General features: G+C 44.5%; 1 protein-coding gene across 1 annotated transcript in view; it reads left to right on the forward strand.

Annotated features, from left to right (window-relative positions):
• Nucleotides 1–25,506, forward strand: part of CFLAR (CASP8 and FADD like apoptosis regulator) — a 462,739-nt gene that overhangs the window by 99,123 nt on the left and 338,110 nt on the right. Inside the window, exons 2-3 of the mRNA XM_086955239.1 lie at nt 3,865–4,005; nt 10,845–11,016. The gene's annotated coding sequence lies outside the window, so the exon portion shown is untranslated. The remainder of the gene's footprint in view (nt 1–3,864; nt 4,006–10,844; nt 11,017–25,506) is intronic.

Here is a 25,506-nt window from a genome sequence, read left to right on the forward strand (position 1 = left end):
GGATGCCAAAGCACGTTCCTGTAAGAGCCAGAACCTGGGATTTAAGTGACAGCTCGTTATCTATTTTAACTCCTAAGTTCTTGGCTAACTGGGACGAATGAGCTGGGGGAAACATATCGGCGGGCCACCACCCATGCCAGTCCGGATCAGATGGACAGCCAAAGAAGAGTATCTCAGATTTATCTGAGTTGCACTTGAGGCTGTTTAGCTGGAACCAATTAAAAACAGCCCCAAGGCACTCACGGATACCCTCTCCATCAAAATCTTCTCCCTTCCGGCAGGTGAAGAGAAGCTGGGTATCGTCGGCATAGGATACGATCTGGGCCCCGAAAGACTCCACCAGTGCCGCCAATGGGGTCATGAAGATGTTGAATAGAGTCGGGCTCAACACGGAGCCCTGAGGGACTCCGACTCCCAGTGGCGACATCTCGGCGGAGCCGGGGGAGGCCCAGACCGTTTGTCGGCTAGAAATGAACGAAACCAGCTGAACACCGTCCCCCTCAGACCGATTTCGTGGAGTCTTGCAAGGAGACCCTCATGGGGGACGGTGTCGAAGGCCGCCGACAAGTCAAGCATGACCAGCATAGCTTTGCCTCCTGAATCCAGCGCCTCCTTGATGGCCTCCGATTCCTCCAACAGCGCCGTCTCTGTGCTTAAGTTGGGGCGGAAGCCAGATTGAGAGGCATGCAATAGCTCGTGAGACTCCAAAAAATTGGAGAGCACACCATGTACATGCTTCTCCAAGATTTTAACTAATGCAGGAAGAAGCGAAACGGGCCTGTAATTGGCCGGGACTTCCGGGGCATGGCTCGGTTTCTTAAGAAGGGGGATGACCATGGCCTGCTTCCATGTCTACGGAATTACCCCCTGACTCAATGAAAGGTTCAAAAGTGGGTTGGCCAAAGGATTGATAATAGTCGCCATTTTAGCTAGGAATTTGGCCGGGCAAGGGTCAAGGGGAGAGCCAGATTTGAGATTCGTCATGAGTGATAGCGACAAAGGTAGCGAGAGTGATGGAAAAGCTGCCAGGACTGGGCCTGATGACGAGGGGTGGACTGACCCATCTAAGAGGCTAGGATAAACATCGACCGGCCTAGCAGGAAAGGAGTCCTGAATCAGCCTGATCTTCATAGTGAAGAAGTTGGCAAGGGTGGCAGCCCATGTCTCAGAGGGGGCAGTCTGAGCTGAGTTAGGGCGCGGGGTCATAAATTCCCTAACAATCGAGAAGATCTCCTTGCAGGAGTTAGCAGCATCCTCGATTCTACTAGAAAAATAGCATTTTTTCTCCTGGAGGATTTCCCGATGGTAGACTTTAACCATCGATTTATAGGTATGCCTCGCCTCCGCATCGTACTGCGACCGCCACACCCTTTCGGCCACTTTACATTGCCTCCAGGAGTGCGCCAGCACTTCAGTGAACCAAGGGGCCGAAACTCGTTTCAAATTGTTACGAGGGGGAGTCACAGGGGCTAGATCGTTCAACCTATCTGTAAACCATATCTGCAGGGTTTCAAGATCTTTATCCAGATCCCCTGTAAAGGGGACGGGATGGTCTTGTAAAGCCTGTGCCAGCATCTCCTGGGTCACCCGATGATACGCCCTTGCAGCTATTCCCTGATGTCTGATAGTAGTAGATGCTGGTTTCTTTGTGCCGAGTATATAAAAATAGGCTAGCCGGTGGTCGGACCATAATACCGGCAACACTGCTGTCACCTCAACCGGGGATGTAGAGAAAACCTGATCCAGAGTATGGCCCTTGTCATGCGTTGGTCCAGAAAGATAGGAGAACAAGCCTAGAGAAGCCGTGATATCAATCATTTTAGACGTATCCGGGTCAGAGCTGTCTTCCATATGGAAATTAAAATCTCCGGCCAGAACACAGTGCTCCGCTCTTAGGGTCTTATGGTGAGGTATAGCAAGTTATTGTGCACAAAGGCTGACACCTTAAATGTGTACCTGATAATTAAGTTCCTGAATTTTATGATGATCCCTTATATTTCACAGGAGAGGGTTCCAAATATATCATGAATAGCATTGAGGGAAGAGCGCAACCTTGCCTCGTGCCTCACTGTGTTGCTACTCTCTGAGAGGTCTTGCCATTCACCCAAAATCTAGCCCACAGTGCAGCATAGAGTGCTTCAATCCATCCCCAAATCTTTCTCCGATCAGACTAGTGCAGTCTGCATCATGCCCCAGTCGACCCTGTCAAATGATTTTTCCAGGTCTAGGGACAACAGGACCACTTCTTTATGGCTTTTTCGCGCTAGGTCAATTAGATGGAGGACATTGATAGCATTTGATAGCACTAGTGGATTTGGTTGGAATAAAGCCTGCTTGATCAGCTTTGTCACTAGTGGATTTAGTTGGAATAAAGCCTGTTAGATCAGCTTTTATTAACAGCTGTAGTACCACCTTCATTTGGTTTGCTAAAACCTTGGGGAAGAAGTTTGTTTCTATGTGCAACAAGGAGATCAGTTGATATGATGAGCACACAAGTGGACCTTTTTTTGGTTTTGCGATCAGTGTGATTGTAGCTTTGGCCATAGCTGAAGATAGTCCCTCGGACCTATGGAGGCGATTCAAGACTTTTCCGAGGAGTGGGCTATTAAGCAAGCAAAATTGCTATAAAGTGCTGGCATGTGCAGGAGTGTTGCCCACCTTCAGATTTTTAAATACTCTAAGGACCTCAGCCATTGAGAAAGCCTTGTCCAATTGTTCAGACTCAGATGGGGGCACAGTAAGCATGGAAACTGATTGTAGATAGACATTTATTGCTGCTAGGTCTGTCAGAGCGGTGTTATCAAACTGCTCACAGTAGGCATGAATGGCCCATAGTTTTTCCTGCTGAGTCATGTGGGAATCTATCTTTTGCGTTTTTAATCTCCCCAAGATATCTCTGAGCTTGTTCTGCTCAGAATGTGTTTACAAATAGGGCTCCCTTTTTCATACCCCCTTCTTGGAAGTGAACTTTGATCCTAGTTAGTATGTAACTCACTTTATCATTTTCCAAGTGGTGTAACTGTCCTCTGATAGGTCAACTGTCTCCCAGTTTTCCTAGAGGATTTCACTTTGTTATTGCTCCAGAATTACCAGCTTTCCCATAAGGACAGTTAGTGCAGTCTCTCCCATGCAGCAAAGGCAACCAGCCTCCTGGTTAAGGGTCATCCTGATAACTGTTTTTAATTCGTCCCACTCCACTCTTGAGGACAAAGTCACTGGTGTTAAATGTGATATATTCTTGTATGGTTTTATTAATTTCTTGTAGGACTGCTGGACCCTTTAATAGGGAGTCATTAAGCCACCAATTGCCACGTGCCCTCTTTTGTATTCCCTGCTCGACTTCTCAAATGTTTGATAATCTCTGCTCTACAGGTATATGGTTGATATATGTAGATCTGATGTGCTGCAAAATAGAGGTAATAATGTATCTTCAAGGGGTGTCTGTGGACCCATGAGTCTACTAGGGTCAAGTCATTAAGAAGGACTTTGCTAGTGGCTGATAGGGTTGTTGTTCACCCTGACCGCTGATGCTATTTGTCTCGAGTGAGATGCATCATCCAATTGAATTCCTCCCATTTATGACAAGGTGGTGTGATATGTTAGCCACATAGTGTATCACTGGAGGGAGAAATTTCAGCTGACCTGTTATGTTTGATAGATGGAGGCTCTGGTGTTCGGTAGGCTATCACATAAATGTGTTAGAATCCTCCAACGACCTTGCTTGTCTGTTTTGACTGGCTTCTCCACAAATTTGTGACGATAATAGATTAGGATAGCTACAACCGCTGCCTTGGTTTGAACGTCAGCGATGTATTGTGTGGAGAAATGCCTTAATCTTAGTCTTTGTTGGTCTTTTCTTAACAGGTGGGTCTCTTGTCTTGATCTTGCGATTTCCCCCAGGAGACTTGAGCGTTTTGTGGGGCTGTTCGGACACCTGACAATATATGTTGATATCAACAATAGTGGGCTCTATCCATCACACTCTCCAGTGGTAACACTTCAGTGGTAAGAATACTGCCCTTGGGGGGGCCTGTCTTGAAATATATGTGAATAATGATGGTGTCCGTTTGTCCCTCATCCTGAGCAGAACAAGAACTAAAGGGATTTAACGAAGTAACTGAATTAGGGTATGGCTCAACTTGGTACTTAGGACATACAAGTATGTGAGATAAGTTGGGAAATACCTGCTCCCACAGAGTATTGTTCCTTTCTCTATCCCTCCCTCCTGGCGGCGCGTATGTCAAAGTCAGTAGGTAGGCGGTGTATCAGCCCTGTAAATTCATACCATCTAGACCCTGCTCACACACTTTCCCCCATCACCTTGGCCCCATGATCAAAATGCTCCCCTTGGCGGGTGCTGCGGGTATCATCCAAATTATGTATTGTTACCTTTCTCCAGGATTCTCTGGTTTTCCTCATGTTTGGTGTGCCTGCTTAAGTCTGGGATTTGCTCTGTTCATTCAGCCTCACCAGGAGTAAGCATCTTCCAGGTAGGTAAAGGTAAATTGGTTAACCTTCTAGAGAAAAATAATGTAGAATGGGTGGCCCAGTTGGGCTTTAACAGTTCTGTGATGGGCCTGAAAGATCTACACTTTGCAAGAGGGACAGAGGAAAGATCTTGTAATAATTGTATCAATAAGCTGTTGAATGAGATGGGCCATGATGATTTCCTTTTCCTCCTAGAAATGGACTCTTGTCACCACATTGGGGATGGGACCCTTGTTGTCTTTCCATTGAAAGATTCGGTTTTTTCTATGCAGTTTGATATATATTTAGTCTACACTAAAATGTAAAATATAGCGTCAAACAAGTTCTGGACATATACTGAAAGATTGGCTCACTGGATTTCCATTGGTATTTCTGTGGATTTGTATGCAATGCAGATGTTGTTGCATCTCGATTGTTTCTCGAGGTCCTCACACTTCTCCTGTAGAATGATGTTTTTCCTTGCAGGTTATAATGCACTGCTGTAGTTGATCACAGTTATTGACTTGCTGTTGGAGAGCCTTTTTCACTTCTTTGACCTAGTTTCCTGCTTCAATCATGTGTTGTCTTATTTCTTGCAAGACACTGTTCTTATCTGTTTTGACTACTGGGGGCCTTATTACACATATAAGGTTGCAGTTTTCCTGTTTGTGCTAAGGCGCACCTTTAAATAGGTGCGAAATAGCAGAATTGCTCCCTATATTGAAGAACACGCTGTCCCCGGGCAGCCACAAACTTGTGTAGCCCGGGGGCAGCACATTCAAGTGAAATACGAAGCGGCTGCCCTTAAAGCCACTCAGTGTTTATCTGTGTAGGAGGTAAGCTGCCTGCAGTTTTCAGAAGGATTAGAGATCCTCTTGCGGGAGGGTGCAGTGAGTGACTGAACCTGCCTGCAAGATGATGTCTGGAGTCCAGAAGACCCCCATGCTCCCCTCTTGAGGGCTACCATCAGGGGTGCTCTGACAGTGCCTCACCTTTATGTTCTACACTTTTGAGTGTGCCTCCTGAGTTTTGCTTTGTGCCTGCACCCATAATACAGTGCGGGCGCAGAGGTAAAAAGATTCCCTCATTTACTTGGGGCCACGCCCCCATGTAAATGAAGTAACACCCTCTTAAGATAGCTCTGGCGCTACATGTGTGCCAGCACTCTGTATTACAGAACGGGCAACACCAGCATCTGCAGCTACTTCTGTAACACCAAAGGGGCGCACAAAGCAGGCCCACATGCCCATTGCGCCCGTAGGTACTTTCTATAATACAGCCCTTGGATGTCGTCTATAACGTCTCGAAACACCTGTAAAAATAATTATTTGGTGATTGCCTGGTCAGAGTCCACATCCTGTCCAGAACCCCCTCCATGGTCTCCATCCGAGCTGCTTCTTTTGTCAGTGCTGGTGCAACCATATCTGCAATGGACTGTAAAAAGCCCTTAATAGACAATTCATTGTTTGCCTTCCCACCAGCCATATCTTAGATTTGGTGCTGTAGCATGATGGCTAATCCAGGCTTAGCTGCCCTTACTGTATCTGATTACAGCTCTGCGTCCTTGTCGCATGGTGCTGTGATGTGGGCAACTGGCTCATGCCCCACTGCCTCTATGTTGGCTAAAGTTCTTCTTGGTGTATCTCTATAGGTGGGTGGAAGTGTTGCCACCCTCACTCCCTTACTGTCCCTGTCCAGTTGCTTGTAAATCCAAGTCACTAGGCGCACCCATGGTAATCCAGGGATGCCCCTTTTCACCTCTTCTCTCGGGGTCCCCAGCCCACCCTGTCGCTCAGTCATTATAGTTATTGGGAGTTCTCACCCCTCCCTCCTGCCGTGGCCCTTTGAGGTCCCCCATTGATGTAACCTCGGGCCCAATGAGGCATCTGAGGACATTACAGAATAAGCTGTGAACAGTGGCAGATGGCTAGAACAGATTGGTCCAATTTACTGTTTTCGCTTACACCAACAAACCTATGGAGTCCCACCCAGTATGCCAACCAAGGCTCTTGTCGCTTGAGGCCCCCTTTCTGGAGTGACTGGAGTCATTTCAGGTGTGCTGCTGTGATGTGGATATGACTGCTCAGTCCCACTAATTCTTATTTTTTTTTTGTAAATATCTTTTTATTGCAGCAAATTAGGTGGTACAGTCAGGACATTTGTGCCATTCCCTCTGTTGTGCATTATATATATGAATCTCTATTATATGTGTCACACAGCCATTTAGCTCACACCCCGGAGGTCGAGCGGCGCAACAGCGGAGAAAGTTCTGTGCTGGAGAATACAGCATGGCTCAGCGACAACCAGTCATTCGGGAAATGGCAGTGCTGCTTTTCAGTCCTTGCATTCCCCCCCCATGTACGCAATGTCCAACAGACCCAGTAGTCTCTCTTCTCTATTTCTAAACAACAACCCCCCTCCCGCCCATCCCTCCCAACCCCTCCTACCCCCCTCCCCTCTCCTAGATCTACTCCCCCCGCCCCTATCCCTGCCCCCCACACCCCCAGGCGTGTCAGAGTACCACCAGTGCGAGTTCGCATCCATCCCGACTAATCCATACCCGAAGTAGACCATCAGGAGCAATCAACAAACAGCTGTCAGTTATCACAGAGGAAGTAGGGGAACAAGGGAGGGAGACTAGGCCACCATCCCCCCAGGCGGATGTTCTGCCGGAGCAGGGCTATGCGCAGGGTTGTCTTCCTCATCCAGGTCCAAAAGTGTGAGGTCTAAGACCAACCTCTCCCACGCCCTAGCCCCCTCCAGAGCCGCGTCATTGCCTGCCCTAAGCGCAGACTGCATACGGAGCTCCCCCCTCACATCAGGCCCATTTGTGAAGCTCAGCCTTCCATCTCTCCACAGTGGGGCCCCTATTCGCCTTCCATTGGTATGTTATGGCACGCTTCGCTAAAAGTAGACCCAGGTCCAGAAACTTGCTAGTAATCTTGTTCTTCGATGTGTGAGGGAACCAGTGTAGGATGCAGTATGCCATGGTGAATTGCAAGTCCCTCTCCATAACCTCCCTCAGGCTATCCACTACCTCCCGCCAAAAGGAACACTACTCTGGCAGGACCAGAACATGTGCTGGAAATCAGCCAAGTCCGCCGGGCATCGCGGGCAGGCTGCCGGATGGGTCGGGAAATATTTATGCAACTTGTCAGGGGTCAGGTAGGCCCTGTGCAGGACATAAAAGTGCACCAGCTGGAACCTAGCGTTGCGTGTCCCGTTTCGGGCCCGTTCCACTATGCTAGCCCACGCCTCCTCAGGGATCTCCGTCGTCAGGTCAGCCTCCCATCTCGCCTTCAGGGACAGCAGTGGGGCGACAGTCTCCGAGACCATGCGCCTATATAGGCACGTGACTGCCTTGACCGTCCCCGCCATCATCACCACGTACTGGCAGCCCAGGTATGGTGGCGGCTCCGTCATGCCCGTCCTCCAGTGCTTGCGGATCGCCGTCGTTAGCGCCGCATGAAGGTGGAAGTCCCCCCCCCCCCCCGCCAGTTCAAAGCGGTCTCTCAAGAGGTCAAAAGGCAGCAACACCCTGTTCTCATAGAGGTCCCCCATGGACGTCAGCCCCTGCAGCTCCCAACTTTCCAGCCCGTGCCATGAACCTCCATGCGGTAGTGCCCTGCATAGCTTGAGCGGGATCTCAGGTGCATATGGGACTGCAATACCGCCCCTCCGGCGATATCTATTCCAGCATTTCCGGGGCGTCGCAAATTCCTGAGTGAGGTCGAAATCTCCCACCGGGAGTCCCAGAACAATCCGGGATAACACCTGAGCCGGTCCCGCCGGCTCCCCCGATCCGTCCTCCCCTCTCCTGGCTCTTGCGACCCATTGTGTCAGCCATTGCAGCTGAGCCGCCAGGTAGTATAGCTCGAAGTCTGGCACCGCTAGTCCTCCTTCCGCTCTAGGGCGGAGAAGTGTATTGTGCGCCACCCTGCGTCTGCCTGCCCCCCACAGAAAGCCGATCACCATCGATCTCAGCCGCCGGAAGTAGCTCGCCGGGATCCAGATCGGGAGGGTCCTGAAGACATACAGCAGCCGCGGCAGGGTCACCATCTTGAGGAGCGCCACTCTCCCCATTAGTGACAATGGGAGCGTGCTCCAAAAGTCGAAGTTCACCTTAGTGAGCCTGATTGCCGACCCAATATTTCCCTCAAGGATATCTGCCTTATCATGGAAGATCGAGGTCCCTAGGTAGCGAAGACTCCTCTCCTCCCACGTCACCCCCCCCTGGACTGTGGACATATTCTGCGTGGGCGGGCCGGGAACAGGTAGGACTTCGTCCAGTTCACCCGGAGGCCTGACACCCTGCTCAATGATTGTAGGAGGGACTTAGCCCCACGCAGAGAGTCAGTCGAGTCCGCCAAGAACATCAGCAGGTCATCTACATACAATGCAATGTGGTTTACCTGTCCATAGACATCCAGCCCCTGATATGCCTGTCCCAGCCGGGCTCACGCCGCGAGGGGTTCGACGGCTATGGCAAACAATAGGGGGGGGAGAGGACACCCCTGGCGGGTGCCCCTACCCTCCGCACTGCTCAGTCCCACTAATGCCGGATTGTTGAGTGCATTTTTTAAGCTTATTATTGGTGTTTAAAAATATGGATCAGAATTTCATTTGAATTAGTTATTGGTTTGGATTTGGATAACTTTAATATGAAAATGACCTTGCTTTTCCTGTCTCTGAAGGTAATACAAAAGAATAGGGTCTGTCCTCAAAATAAGCTAATGACCTTATTCACTTACTTTATTTATGTCATGTGCGCCAAGGTAATATTCAAGATAGACATGAACAGTTGATTCAGAGCATTTCACAAAACAGGGTACAACGGAAAATAACAAATGGGTTGAGCCAAACCAGTCCAGATCTGACGAGGCCATTAAGTAGGAGATTAACCTCCAAAGTTCTGTGATTGTTGTTAAAGTCTTTGCTTTGAATGTGGTCACTGGAACAATAATGCAGTAATGGACCACTCGGATGGCAGGTTTGAAAATTATTCAGCATGGAAAGACATCTTAAAATTAACAGAAAGACAATTATATAGCATACAAAATATTCAAAGGTAATTTCTTTGACATTATTTTAGGAGACATTGAAACAAAAAAGGGGTCCGAGTACCATAAAAATACATAAGCTACATATTTATTGCAAGATAAGACTAGTGAATGCATTCAACAGCAGTAAACTATTTTTGAATAAAATAGTTAATGTAAAAAAAAACAAGTGTGCAATTCAGCTATGGCACGCATTTAGCTCAGAACAAGGCTGAATATAGAAGAATCTTGCAAGAAAAAGCGACTTGTTTATTCTTTGTATCCCAGTTATGATCTATTACTTGTCTGTAGTTTCATGGTTGCCAGGTTTTCCGAAAACAGTACCGTGCGAAGTACCTCCTTACATTGAGGAGCAGAATAGCGCATTCCATGTCTATTTTGTATGTTTCATTAGGAGGTAATTGCGGATTCAAGACATCCGGCTAAGTGTGGTATTCTTCAAAACGTTGAGAATTTCCCTGAAATTATTGCTGTTTGAGAAAGTGTCAGTTGTAAACAAGAATTTACTTGAATGTTGAAACAAATATTTCCATTTTGTCTGAATTACATTTAAGGTCATCGTTTTCTGCTGCAGACTAAAGCTCTCCCTTTCGCCCCTCCTAGTACATCATTTGGAGATGTATGCATCTTATGGTCAATTGTCACATATTTATATGCCTCAATTCAACTGACAATAGTTAACTTTGTTTCGAGCATGGTGTTCATTCATGTCAAAGCCTTTATTATCTGTAAACAATAGTTTTGTCAGAAACTGCAAATTGTGCAGCACACATTGGATTATATGGCAACGTAATGTTTACACGCAAAAAAACAGCTTCTAAGTCGTGATCGAAGTTGACCTGCATGCTTTAAAATAAATAGATGCATGAAGAAAGTATGAAACTCCCATTTAGCAGCTTGTTTAACCCAAAAAACAAAATAGATGAAATGTAATAAATTAATATAATAGTTTATTTCAGAAAGTCCACGTATCTGGGCATAAAGTAGTTTGGAAGTTATTCAGGAGTCCTGCGTCCAGTCATTTAGGATGGAGAGGGGTATCAGAGGCCAACAATATATACGACCACTTGATAATATCCCACATTTGTTCCTGATCGGTCACGTGTTGCTCAATCTTTTTAGCTTGTATCTCTAGATTTCTGAGAAATGAATCAAAAACGTAAATGGAATTTCTTGAATCGTTTAATTCAGTTTTCTAATGTTAGCAGTGAACAGAAAGTAGAAAAATGACATACATTTTCAAAAATACATTTTTAATGGAGCAATTTTTTTTGTTGTGTTTTGATATTATGCATAACATGCTTTCACTTCTCTCAGGACAAAGAATAACTGCCACCAGGTGAAGCCTCCTTTTTGCGACCCAATGCGCTGGTGTTTGGAGTCAAGAACTTTGGGGCTCTGGTATCAGGAAAGACTTGGTGCTACGAATCGAGATCTTCTGAACGTAATTTCTTCTTTTCGGAGGAGAGGTACTACGCAGTCTAAACAGGTAAAAAAAAAAGAGAAAATGTTTGCAAATCATTTAAGGAGGGTTCACTTAAAGGCAGAGACTTCATGTTCGGAAAGATGAAGTCCGGGAACTATGGACAGAGGCTCAGAAATTCTCTTTCCAGGTCAGAAAATATAATTCTCCTCACATTTTTAGGTTTTGCATAAAAGACTATACCAACAAAACCCAAGTGAAGCGAGGGGACCAAGAAGCCATTAATGGTCCATAGTCCATGCTCCTCAAATGTGTTATTTAAACACCAAAACGCCCATAGAAAAAAAAGAAAAACAGGGAAAAGAAACTAGGTTGAATCGGGATCCATGAGTGAAAAGGAGGAACAAGTATTGTATCCTGTTGCCCTCACACACCCCGAAGGATGTCATGCTTCATCATTGGGTATTTTCTCCTTGTCGGGCCGGCGGTGCAATGCCCTACGGGTCCCCCGAAGGGTCACTTTAACGGAGATCTTTTTAGAGAGATGCACAAAACATGAGGCAGCACATAATGGAGCGTAGGCCCCACGTGGCACCCCCAGTGCATACCACGGTAGGTTGGGCACGAAACCTAACGCCAGATATGATGTGCACACGACCGTGGCACACTATGATGCATCAAGTTGGACTGATGCACATTCTTTGTGTTCTATCCTGTTTGTTTCTCCTAGGTTGCGATCAGGAGCATTTTCAACTATGCGCCCTGACTTACTCTGAGGGTATTCGTTTTTTTAAAATTTCCTTTCATGTGCACTTCTCCCCATTTGTTTGTCTCTGGTCCTGAAGAAGCGCCAATAACCCTTATGGCAACAAGGGGGCGAAACATACCCAGGCATGTTCTGCCTGGTGGGGTCATATTCTACCCTTGGGAATCTATTTGTACTTTTACAATGGGCACTGCTCCCTGTTTATTACCTTTGTATAGAAACCTCTTGATTTTCTACATTCACGTTGCACACACTTATCACCCTCTTTTTAGGACCCTCACCTCACACACCCGCAGTCACCATCCTGCATCTCTCTAAAAAGATCTCAGTTGAAGTGACCCTTCGGGGGACCCCTAGGGCATTGCAGCGCTGGCCCGATGAGGAGCAAATGCCCTATGGTGAAGCATGACATCCTTCGGGGTGTGTGAGAGCAACATGAGGCAAGGCTTGTTTCTCTTTTTCACTCATGGATCCCTATTCAACCTAGTTTCTTTTCCCTGGCTTTCTTTCTTTTTTCCATGGGCGTTTGGGTGACAATTTGCACCCCGCCTTAGGAACAGTGTCATTTTTTGGTTTAAATTAGCATCAAAGTCACCGTGCAGCGGTGACTTGAGGAAACAACTGTTGTGGACAAACAAAAAACTAGGCATTCAGTTTGTTGCCTGACGTATTGAAGAACCCTTTGCTATGCGAGTTCAAAGCAAATATCCTTCTGCTCACATAGAGAGCTTTGACCTCATGTGCTCATGATACACAATTTATTGTATCCTTATCAGTAATAAAAAAAAGCACCGTAGATTTTCCCATTATGCGCGAGTGGTAGCTGACTGAATATCAATCAACTGCCTTAAATGTAACTTTGACAAGACCGAGGTTCTAATTTTTGGAACATCCATCTGGTCTTTTCTGTGGTTCACAGAGGTTGGAGTCACCCATGTTCCTATCACTGTTGCCAGAAACATGTGAATCTTTTCTGACTTATCTCGTTTTTTTTAGTCTTATCAAATTAGCCCGGTTTCTGCCTCCTGGTTTTACTACTTTCGAATGCTAAGCAAAATTATCCCTTTGCTTCTCATCTCCTCCAGAAAGACTGTAGAAGAACCCCTCATCACTTCTGTCGTGGACTGCTGAAATTCTCAATACCCAGGCATCCCAGGCATGTGGTTCAGAATTGCAGTATCTTACCTCATCCTATGTCTTCCTTCCCACACGTCTATTTCTGCTCATGTCCAGAAACTACATTGGCCTCTTGCCACTAAGTGCTCTATTTTAAGTTGCTTTCTTATGTCATTTTGCTTTCCACAATTCTGGCCATAATTATCTCTGAATAAAATTTCATAAATAATATCCCAATTGCCCACTCACACGTATTCAGCCTTCTTATTCTGTCTCATGTTAGAAGACTTACACTGGCCGATGCTTTTTCACATTTTTGTTTGCCAAACAGCAGAATTCACTCCCTCTTAGTGTACACAAGATGCAGTTTCAGTTCTCATTTTGGAAAACATCTGAAAACCTGTTCTTCAAGTCTTCTTAACTTTCCCTTTCTTTAACCGGATTCATTAGTGTTAGGACACCCCTTAGGGTAACGGCGCACTTTCCAAATCAAATTCATTAATTCATAGAAAAGAGTACATGTCCTGCTCTCCCAAAATTAAAGCTTCCAGCTTTTCATGTCAATGTAAATGGTGTTCCTACCCGTTCAACCATACTATTGTAAATGGAAGGACTTGTATTGTAAAGAACTACTTTTCAAGCTCACATCTTTATTTACTTTGGGCGCAGCCATCATGGGACATGGCCGAAAGTTGACTAACATCAAGCTTACGTGTCAGTGGATCTAGTGCAGGAGTGAAGAGCATGAGTGTCAAACTGTTTTGCACACTGGTCACCACATTGAAAGAGCCAAGGGACATGTACATGAGGGCCGAGAGGCAGGGCGGGCTGAGCAGAGCTCGAAGCGTACAGTGTGGCATCTTTGCAGGGGATGGAGAACCTTAGTGGGAGGAACGGGGAAGGTACACACTCAAAGTAACACAGAGAATGGGGCAGCAGTGTTTGATCTTATATCACAAGGGTGCCAGTCACAGCTCTACTCTCAGCAGTTGGGGCCAACTTTATCCCTCACCCAAGATCCACTATGACAGTTCTTCCTGGAGACGGATGGGCAGCATAACCACCTCTCGAGATAAGATGTGTTAAATGAAGCCCTCTTCATTGAGGGACCATCAACATATAATATACAAAGAGATATCCCGGATAGACTTGCATCCATGCTTTGCTGAGAGATCCAGCAGTGATAAACTCTTGCTCAGACCTCAGGCACAATACCTCTAGGAGAGATGCTCAGAAGACCCCGTTCATCTAAGGCTTATCCTGCAAATGTCACTAGAGCAGTACAGCCCCTTTGCTGTAAATGTTCAGCAAAAGGCTTAATAATTGCTGAGGAGATCTCTGTACAGCCCACAATCAGTACCCCACACTTTACAGTCCCTCCTCGGCTGAAATGTATTCAGAGGTGTCTGGGGCAATTGCCAAGAGACCGAGCCTTTTCAGTTCCAAGCTATACTACTCCCAAGTGTGTAATCTATGAAACTAGTGCTCTTGATAATGTTTCAAAATGTGCAGTATTGGCGCTAGAATGTGTACCCTTTAGAAAAACCTTGATTGAACTGATGCTACTGGTTGTGGGCTGTTGTCTTAAATTGGAATTATCAATCTAATTGCGTCAGTAGTGGTTTTCTATATCTCTCCAAGGAAGGAAAAATTACCAATGGTATCTTGCATCCAAGAGAGGATATTTGAAAATCAGGTGACCCTCTGTTTGAGATAAGAGCACGTAATCGACCGAACTATTTCTTCAGTTGTGGTAGGATTATCAAGATAGTCTCTGCAACTTGTGGAGATACCCGGGAAATCTATATTCTTAAGGAATGCAATTCTTGCCTCCTGAATAGGTATCGAGCTGGGTTAATTAGATTTTGGGAAAATAGCTTTAGTATTTCAGAAATATTAAACATTTTCTGACTGCAAATCTATCTCCATGGCTCGGATGTACAATCCTCAATTTTTTTTTAGTAGGTTCGCAAAATATCGCCTGCTTTGCAGATGTTGCATGCTGATTTAGACATTGAGTTTTCTATGCTCTTTTAGTTCAGATCGTTTGATTATATGCGACTTGAGATGCAAGCACTCTGAAGAAATCCTCAAATGTCAACAGGATAAAAGTGGATCTTCTTTATTGGTATATGTTTCTCAATTTTTTTATCAGGATCTAGCCAACACATATTTCATCATACAGATGTAACAAATGACTTAATCAGGGCTAGAATAGAGCATGCATGTGCCAAAATCAATCGTACAATAAGAATCTAATTACATCATGCGAGAAATACAGCTAGTGAATGTGATGCATTCCATAAAATAAGTGTTTGACATAAATAGCAGAAGGATAAAGTCCAAGATTACAGTGATGGGTGCTATTTACATCATGTAAGATAAATTGTGAATCCCTTCAAAAAACATATAATGCACATATTAGAAGGTTGGGTCAAGCCCCCGTAGTTAACAAATTCCAAAATACAGTAGTGTTCTCGGATAAAGTACCTCAAGCCATGTACAGCAAGGCTTGTAAAATAGCGAGTGAAAGAACAGATCAGAAGTGAGCAAGGTATTGTCAATTTCTCGCCATTTGGTAAAAATCATATTGCTGTTCTCCAAAGAAAGTAGTTGAATGTTGTAAAAGCAAAGTGTCAGTGTCACAGTGTCAATGACTTGAACATGAAACACACATGAGGCTGATGCCTGACTCCAATATGGCGGCTGTGCAAGCCACAAAAGATCTCCTCAAATGCAGGTACCAGCGGGGCTACTGGAGTCTGCAGGGGCTAACAGAGGCCTACTAAGCAGCTTACCCTGGTGTTTGGAGGCATCTGGGGACAGCGAATGAGGGATTTCAGTTTACCCGGGTGCCTGACCTCGACATGGCCACCACACCAAAGGCCTGAAATAGCCAGGCTGCTACCTACAATTTCTCACACTCATTAATGATCTTTAGCTACACAAGCAGGGAACATACGCGACGTGGGGACACATATGGAGCAAAAGGAATTTAGCCCCACAAGGACAGACGCAAGGGAGGAAGAGGCAGAGGAACACAAGATGGCCGCAGGGTAAGGAGCTCCGGCTGGGAGTTTCCTGACTTGGGACTGCCTTTTTGGCATTAATCCCTGAAAATTTCCCCCTTCTACGACCCTCACCTCTGGGGATTTATGGACTGCATTCCGGCGTTTCCTCCCACCCCAAGTGAATTTTGTTGTCAGGCCACAACACCCACCAAGTATCCAGATAGATGCTAGTGTATCCCTATCAACATGGCTGATGCTTCTTGTTGAGCTGCCTACGTAGCTGAGAGGAGATGGGCTAGGTATCACCCCTCCGGCCGTCACCTACCTTCTGGGCTTGACCACGGTTGCTCGGCATCCCACTACGCCTTTCCAGAGCTGCTGCTGGGACGCATGAGTCATCTTCTCCTGACAAAGCAGCAATGTGAATGCCGCAACGCCACTGCCCTGTGTCCCCGAGCTTGCTTCCTCTGCGAATCTCTTCTATGCTCCATTAACTTGTTTTCTGTGTTATTCTGTGCTCTGGTATTCTGATGTAATTATGTAAAACTGTTTTTCTTAATGCCACTCATGGAAAGTGCTCTGATACCTCTTGGTGTAGCCAGCTCTATATAAAACTCTTCAAATAAATAAATCCAGGCAGTCTGGCTTCTCAGCAGCTCCTGGGGCTATGAGTAAATGTCGCTAAGGGTGAAGGGCTATCAGGATCTTCTCCTGTGGTTTGGAGCAGTGTGATGAGAGAAGCTCTAAAAGTGACAGCTTCCCCAGGCCAAGGGCACTTCCCCAGAGGCCCCTATTGACATCACAGGCAGTTCCAAGCTTCCTGCAGTAGAGTAGAAGCACTGTGTCTACACACGAGTGACGTGCTTGAGTTGCTGGATGATGTCAAGATTTGGCTAAGCATAAGACTGTAGCTCTAAACCAGTTACTGGACCCAGTGAGGAAATTGAGCAGTTGTACTTCCTTGAGTGGAGAGAACCTACTCCTGACTTCCAAAGACCTACTGTGAGGTGGTGCTCAAAGACAAAAAGCCAGTCCAAAATGAGAGGTCTACCTGGATGCTTAGTGTGACTTACTAGCAAGCACATCAGAAGAATACATGAGAGGAGTCCCAGAAGGTGAAGTGCACTTGGTAAACAAACTCCTTGGAGCTCTCCCGCCTCAGTTTGTTTGTGAACCTACCTCTTGCAGTCTAGCATTTGGCAATTTGAATGTCACACTTAATGTAGAACAGGATCTCTTCTATGTTTTGCTTGTTGGAAGAGACCCTTTTAGGTTTCCCTTGTTCCCTTCATCGCCGATGGTATTCCCCAGATGAACATGGAGTTAAAATACTTTGCACCTGAGCCTTTTTTAGTAATTTCCTTTTCATTGGCTCATTTGTTCAATTTCGGGAACATTGATTTCATCTCTTGAGCCTCAGCATGTCTGGTTCAACATTGCGGTCAGTTTTGTACAGTCACTGCTCCTAATCCCAGCCAAACCTAGTTCATTCCAGAAGCTCAATGTCCTGTGACTGGGGCGGACTCTGGGTGGACCGAGTTCCCAAACTTTTGACAGCCAATCTTGAACTGTGTGTTAGTGCAGTTCTTAGACATTGGAAGTCGCTATTTTTTACATCTTGACATTGACCGAAATCCCTTCACTCTATTAGAAACCATAATGAGCTGATCCAGTTGTTTATATGTTGATGAGGTTTAAGGAGTTCACAACCATGAGACTGTGGCATTGACTATTGCTGCAGGGCTATCTAGTTATGTTTTTAGCTTAGAGCTCACTGACAAGGTATTGCAGCCATTCCCTTTTTGCAATCTCTTCAAGAACCAACTAGAGCCTAGGGACATGACCCTAGTGGTACAACAATCAAAGGAAGCTTTTCTAGAACTTTTACCTACAGGTCATGAATGTTTTGAGCATACTTTTGAGACTGTCCATTTGCTCTTGAGTGAACTCTTTTTCTGCCTCTCGGCACCATAAATAAGTATTGTCTTAGAGCATTGACTACATGACTAAATTCTTTAGCATCTTTAGCGGATGAAATTGCAACCACCAGATTAATGTTTTGAGGCATATCCTTGCCGCAGAAGTTGCAGCATCCTTACATTTTAATTGCAGATTCTGATTTGAATGTCTTATTTGTATTTCTTCTCAATATAAATAGCCATAAGCTTTCAAAATGATAGCACTGACTTCATACCAATTTTTAGATGTATAATTTTATGCTCATGGTGTGCATGAGATCCTGTACCCTGACCACCTCTAAAAGTCATTCTTGACAACTCACCCTTGGTAGCGAAAGAGTCGAGGCTCAACTCGGAGTCTCTATTACTTTTGAGCAATCTTAGTCCCTATATCTTCTGTAGTCACATAGGAACCCAACAATACTAGATTGCCCAGTGACCCATGACTTGCAGAACAGACCTGACCAGGTGACATTACCTAGTGATGGTAATGAATTCATTGTCACTGTATAAAACTGCAGTCTCTGTATCAATCATGTGAGATAGGTGCAGCTTTACTGTGCTGAGCCTGTAAAATCGGCCTCGTCCATGGAAAAGGACTGCTGTCTAAGGATTTAGATTGTGATGTATGTGTCATTTTTCAAGCATCCTCTTCTAAGTCGATGAAGAATCTACCGTGAAAGGATTGGATGGGGAACATGGAAAGTGGAAGGTGTAGTGAAGGGCAAATGCCTTTTACTGCTTGGATCTATGATGAAAATCCAAGTCAAGCTGCATACTCAGTTTACATGTACAAGCTAGCGTTTAGAGGTCATCCTTGGAAAATGTGAAGACATGAGCAGTATTTCTTGGAAATGTGAGACTAATCTTGAGAATGTGGTGGTTGTACAATGTCAATACACGACCATGCATGTGGGTGTGCAGCAGTTTGTCGGTGTGGGGAAGTAATACATTCATTCTTGTTAAAAATAAAAATAATACAGAACACAACTGTTTGGTGACTGAGCATATTTGAACAAAAGTCAAGCTTGTTTGGAGAAAAACTTAGTTTATTGTCTGATAAGGAAACATTTGTGCTTTTCAACAAAGAGTGTTGTTGTGTCGTTGGTGGAATTGACACCAGGAGCCAGGATGTATTCTAGACTTGTTTATTCAGTCTTCAGGTAAGGTAACAACATCTCTGTACTGCAGCCAGCCTAGTGTGGTACCAGCCCCACCAGGAGCAGCCTCCCCATCTGCTCAGCCCATCTCCAACTGCCACATTCATCCCACTCGGTCACCCAGGCATTCGACGCTTCACAGGCACACCAACATTCTAATACTAAGACACACTCTGGCTGAGCAGCTAGAGGCAGCAGGGCTAGAATACCTGATATAATTATGTAGAATACAACAAGTGTATTTTCTGAAAATCTCTATTTTGTTTTAGGGGGAGGTGGGATATTTGTTTTCATGTACAGGAGCGAGATGAGGAAATTATTCAGTGGTGCAAGTTATGTTGAATGCTACGATACCATAAATATAGACATAATGGGTGTAGTCACTAACCGAATATATGTCTGTAGTGTACTAAGTTGAGCTCTGTTAGTACTGGGTACTTTCGTCCTTCGAAAGGAGCCACAAACAAAAATGTGTGTGTGTGGGGGGATTTTTTTGGTGTGTGTTTTATGTACTGCAAACACGGCCCAAGGGTATCAGAGGGCTGGACAGAGAAACCTAAAACCCATTACACAACATATATTATCAAGCAACCGAAACAGAAAACAAAAAACATAATGCTCGTTAACTGCAATCGCTCTCCTGGCAGCGTGACAGTGAGACTGATAGCTGCGTCTCAGCAAGTGTGTACCCAAGGCGTAGGGTGATCCTGACCTTCTCCTAGTCCGGATCCTCATATTAGGAATCTGTTCTGTAAACTACTTTTAACAATGGTCGATGGATTTGACCAAATCTACTGTGGGAGAGAGTACAATATTTCCGGGGCTCATCGAAGAAGGTACTGGTCTTTTTTTTTCATCTTAATCTAGCATGGTCCAGCAGCAAAAAACTGGCACTCTGTAGAGAGTGGCTACCCTCCTGAATTCATGAGCTTATGTGTAAGGTAGCTGAGTGCATCCTGATGCAGGACTTCTTGCGTCAGACATGCAGTTTTCAGATGGATTTTGGCTTTGATTCAGGAGCCAGTGGAGAGACTTTAGAGAGTGTGATGTGGTCGAAACATCTCATTCCTGTTATCCGTCTCGCAGTGTTAAGGATTGCTTTAAGTAGTGCAGTTCGTGATTTTGGTAATCCTGTTAAGGTCGCACTACGATACGCTAGTAATGCAATCTTGTAGTCTTGTGGTGGGATGAATGGGCTCATCTTCTTGAGTAACTCTAAAAGGCTGCTGTCATTGACCATGTCGAATACCGATGACAGATCGAGGAGGATGAGTAGACGGGAGCCATTGTGGTCCAGGTGTTTGAGTGTCATGTATAATGTGTAGGATGGCTGTTTTTTTGCAGTGTCCTGGTCTAAAACCAAATTAGAACTTGTACAGCAAGCTGAACTGTTCAATGTTCTGACAGTGTTGGTTGTGTACACATATTTCCTACAGTTTCACGAGGAAGGGTAAGTTTGACACAACATGAAAATTGTATATATCTATCGGATCTGCACCAGTTTTTTTTTTTCCAGGAGCGGTGGTCACTTACCCAGTATTCAAGCAGTCTGGGATAGTACCTTGGGTTAGTCATGAGCTTGTGAGCTTTGCCCACAAGGGGAGACAAGTGACTGAGGTCCTTTTATTGTAGTTGGTATTGGGTCATTTAAATGCAACGTTAGTTTCATAAATGCATTGAACTTATGGCTATCCTCGTCATTGGGAGAACAGCCATTACAACACGTTTTTTACCACGCGTTGCTTTTACTGCGAGTATTGCTTTACCACGTATGCCTTTGCGTTGTAATGGCATGCTCGTGGTAAAAGTATGCGATGTAATGGTATGTGATGTAATTTACATCGCGTAGTAATACCCGCGTTGTAATGGCACGTATGGTATTACTGTGCGATGTATTGACATACATCCTCGTCATTGAGGGCTTTGAATTCGCTCAATGTGGCATCTTTTTTTTGGTCTTTGTGGGATGAAAGATTGCGTCTTGTCAGTGATTGTAATTTTCCATTGGGCAGGGTGAATGTTGATATTCAAATCTTGGATTATTTCACTAATGGCAGGAATTGATTTTTCATCTCCACCTTCTCAAAAAAGGTCACGAAAGCTTCGCAGTTCTCCGTGGACGTGTTTGTGATGACAATGGGTTTGTTGTTTGAAAATGTAGAAGAGTTTTTCTGCCTGTTTTTTTGTATATCTAGTTGAGATCTGAAGAATCATGCTTTAGCATTTCAGATGCCTTTTTCATAGGTGTTTCTTCGCTCCTGTAGTTGTTTTGCATGCTTTGAAGAGGGTTCTTGCTTCCATAATCTGTTGGGGAGTTTTAGTTTCTTCCTTGCTTCATTTAAGTTGAGGCTGAAAAAGGGTGGTATAATTTGGTTTTTTGTGTTAAGGCAAAGGGCTCTTACCTCCATAATGTCGGTCCCTTATGGGTGGTATACACCTGTTACAACGCATTCGTTACTCCGCACTACCATTACAACGCGACTTTTACAACGCATACCATTACAACGCATTGCGCTGGGGGGCGCTCTAGGATAGGGAATAAGTATAATTTACTATCCAACACCTTCCCTAGGGTCCACGGGGACTGGAGTTAGAATAGTAAATTATACTTACCACTATCCAGCACCTCAAAGCGCTATGCGTTGTAATGGTATGCGTTGTAATGGTCGCGTTGTAACGGTAGGTAGTTGTAATAGTATGCGTTGTAACATGGTACATCCCTTATGGGTCGTCGTCCTCGGATCTTGTATGTCTCATAATTCCGGTGAGGGTTTACGGTTCCTCTGACAGAGAGGAAAGATCATCCCAGTTCATGTTTCTAGTATCTCTTATTCAGTGTTTGGGTTCCATCCCTTACCTCTTGCTTTCTGCATGAGTGTAGTTAAAGTTTTATTTTGTATCAAGAAAATGATAAATTACGTTTTAAAAACATTTTCAGAGGAAGGAATATGGTGTATGAGATTTAAATGTGCATTTTTCCAAAATGAAAGGTAAAGCTAACGTTCTGAGCTTGTAACACATTGCTAAGGTTGCTGAATTCTTTTTTGGAGGAGTGGAGGGTGCTTATTTACTACTGTGATGGTATATTATAAGTAGTATGAAATCATGTTATGTACTCTATTTTTAGCTTCTTACGACTTTTCTATCTTTATATTTCACTGTTCCCCGAGACTTGGCTATGTGAAATCGGTGTAACTTAAGGGATACGTTTGATCTCTGCACCTGTAACTTAAGCGGTGGCTCTGCTTTGTGAAACTGAAGATCTGTCTAACGTAAGGGTATATGTCTGCTGTGAAAAGTCAGTGTGCAATTTATATAACTGTTAATTTTAGCATCCTGCCCCTTCCAAAAAGATTCTCAGTCATGTAGTGACTGAATCTATAGGGAAGAATCAGGACCAGAAATGGAAATGGAGAAATAATTGAATGGATATATATTATATTTTCAAATAAAATGATAAGATATTAGTGTCAGATTGCATATCCAAACTAATTGAATTTGCCTGTAAAACCTGCATCTCATTAGACGATTGCAGCATGGCTCCTAAGTTGAATTCAAATTTTAGTTAGGGCAGTTTTAAAATTAACATCCAAAATGGTCTGTAAAATCTTTATTAAGCCAATTTACCTGTAATTGTGCTTCAAAATTAACCATTTGGTCGTGATTATTCAAAAATATTCTCTCTTCCTGATGTGTGGGTGGGACTCTGTCACTCAGTTTGTTTGGTGCGTATCTGATAGTTTCATTTATATTTGCCCAGGACTGCTGTTTCTGTGCATGTTCACTGCCTTGTTATGATTATCAGAAGTGTGACAAAGAAGGGTGAGGTGGTAATGTCTAGATTACTTACCAGTAATTTTTATCACACTGAGTCCTAATCTTCCTTGATGGCCCTTTATTCCCCCCCCCCACCTCCCCCATCTCCCCTCCCATTCAGGGTTTTCAGGTTGGTGACTGCTTGATGCTATTCGGGAAATCCCCTTGAATCTTGGGGTATTTCATGTGAAGCAAGATTATGGAGTTTAAGAAGAAAGGAAAGACGACCAATGTGAGAGCAATAGTTTAGAAGAGTGCATTCTTTTCTTTACAAGGGTTAGATATAATCTGTGTTAAACACTCACCTCATATTTGTTAGGACTATGAATTGATTTTGATTGCTATTACTTCATTAGAACAGTACAGAATATACCAAGACCTGAATAACTAGTGGTTCAGTAAAATTCCTTTAGTTCCCTGTCTTGATAATTCCGGTAGGGAGGAAATGATGAGCATAACATACGTTTGTCTGGAATGCCAAACAAAAGTTGGTATTAATAGATGTTTTTCCCTGGTCTTTCAGATTGACATTTCTACTGGAATGTCAGTGTAAAAAACAAGAACACGGAATTCTGATGGCCCCAGTAACTCCAATTACCGGGTCCATTGTAATAAATAGGCCACTTGTAATCCGGGATTAAAAGTCACTACAAACCAAAATCTGTAACAAGACTCCATACAGACAAGAAGCAAACCACAAATTATTGGGATACTGGTGCAAGCTGAAGGTTAAATTCATGAATTCCAAAGGTAAATGGACACTCAAAACATAATTACTTTAAATAAACAGCTATTCAAAACACGAAGGTATGAGTGATCTCGAGTACCTCCTCCTTCAGCTCGAAAACTCAGGGTTCCGTCCTGAGTCCTGCACTTTTCAATGCATATTTTCGAGCCCTGTGAGAGACATTGTAGAATCTTTTGCCATAATCTTCTTTCCTTAAGCCGCCAAAACCCAAATAATCTTTTCTCCATCCTTTGGAAACTCTGACTTTCGTGACGACCCTCCCTCTGCAGTATACACCCAGACACACAATATATTCAAATTAAGAAGAACTGGCTATAGTAATGGCTTTTACAAAAGTACACATTACTGCCATGCCACTAAAATCTCTGGTTAGTTTTGCTTCTTCCAATAAATAATTCATTTCGAACTCCCCAAAGCATTTTCGTGAAACCACAAGGAGTGCGGGCATGTGTGCGATGCTCGCGGTTTGTCGGCTGAAACGTATTTTGCCTGACTGCCTTCCTGTCTGGGCATTTTCAAAACGCAGACACTCCCCTTGTCGGCGTTCATGTAAAATTGAGAGCAATTAACGGGCATGTTTATTTTATAACTTTTGGGTGTGAGCATTTCGTTTCAGGCTGAATCGAGGAATTCAAAGGATTTTTAAGATATTGAAATGCAATGAACCGTCCCTAGTGGCCACTCATTTCTTTGTGGAATATCTGTGAGTGCAGCTCTTGTTTGGCTATGCAAAGATCAGCAGTGCTGCAGGAGAACATCTGCCTGCCTCTCCAAAGACAGCTTGGCTCCTCTCCCAGGTTCTGCTTTTTAATAGGGTTGCCCAGCAGTTGCCAAAGGGTAGTTCAGCCTTAGAAGGCAGTCCCGAACAAGCTATTTTAATAAAGCATAATGAACGCCTTGAAGCGTGCTGAGATATCAAACCCGATTATATACGGCAGTGCATGTGCAGCCAGTGCTGTGTCTACAAGCTCGGGATAGAAGGCCGGAGGAGGTACAAGGGCGTTTTGTGACAAAGCAGAGTGCCTTTAGCACTGAATAGACATTTGAGATCTGCGTCTTGATTGCTTCGTGGGTTTCTAAACGCTAAAAAAAACAAATGTCAAAAGGGGAGGGTTAGGCGAGGAAAAACACCAATTCGTAGGATAGCTGGAAAGGTAGAAAAAGTACACAGAATTTCTAACATAGAGAGCTGGGGTTAGGAGAGACACCTCTATAGGGAATGATTTGGTGGCAGGAAAGGGACAATCGCAAAAATGAAATAAAATAAAAAACACGAGTGGTGCGCACGCCCGCAACCTAGCTGCTTCAAAAGTGCTACCTTGCTGGCAACCAGCTTGGTATTACGCGCACACGCAACAGGAAAAAGTCCTATGCTTGTCGTGCGTGCTTGTGCACGTAATAGCAAGCTGGTGGCCGGCAAGTTAGCACTTTTGAAGCAGCTACTAAATGACTCGCCAGAGCAGCACATGCGCTGGCTCAGGCGAGACCTAAAAACTGGTCCAGTTTAAGGCATTGTGTATTATGTATAAGGCGATGGCCCAGTGGGCCCCTAACTATAATAATAAGTTGGTCACTCCTTATGTCCCTAAGTGTGTATAAGGCTCACGCAGGCTGGGCCTCTCGGATACTGCTCGGTGAAGCTGGTAAGGCAAAGAGGCGAGACCTTTAGATACCTTGGCCTAAAGCTTTCGAGCTCTCATCCCCTTAGTGTTTGAACTGCCACTTCCCCTGAGGTTTTTCGTAAGAAAATAAAAAGACCTGGATTTTTTATCTTTTGCAGGTTCTTCTATTCTTTCTGACTCAGTGCTGGGTAGCCCTTTGGGCAGCCATGCGCTCTACAAATGCACTAAATATCAATAATAATGAGGAGTAATGCCTTCAACAAAGCAAGGGAGCAGGAAAGAGCACAGGCTTAAGGAAGCAGTAATCAGATGTACAGCAAACAATCTGAAATAAAACAGAATATTAGACCTATTACACG

Source organism: Lissotriton vulgaris, chromosome 2_1 (assembly GCF_964263255.1).
Source record: "Lissotriton vulgaris chromosome 2_1, aLisVul1.2, whole genome shotgun sequence".
In the NCBI taxonomy this organism is placed as follows: domain Eukaryota; kingdom Metazoa; phylum Chordata; class Amphibia; order Caudata; family Salamandridae; genus Lissotriton; species Lissotriton vulgaris.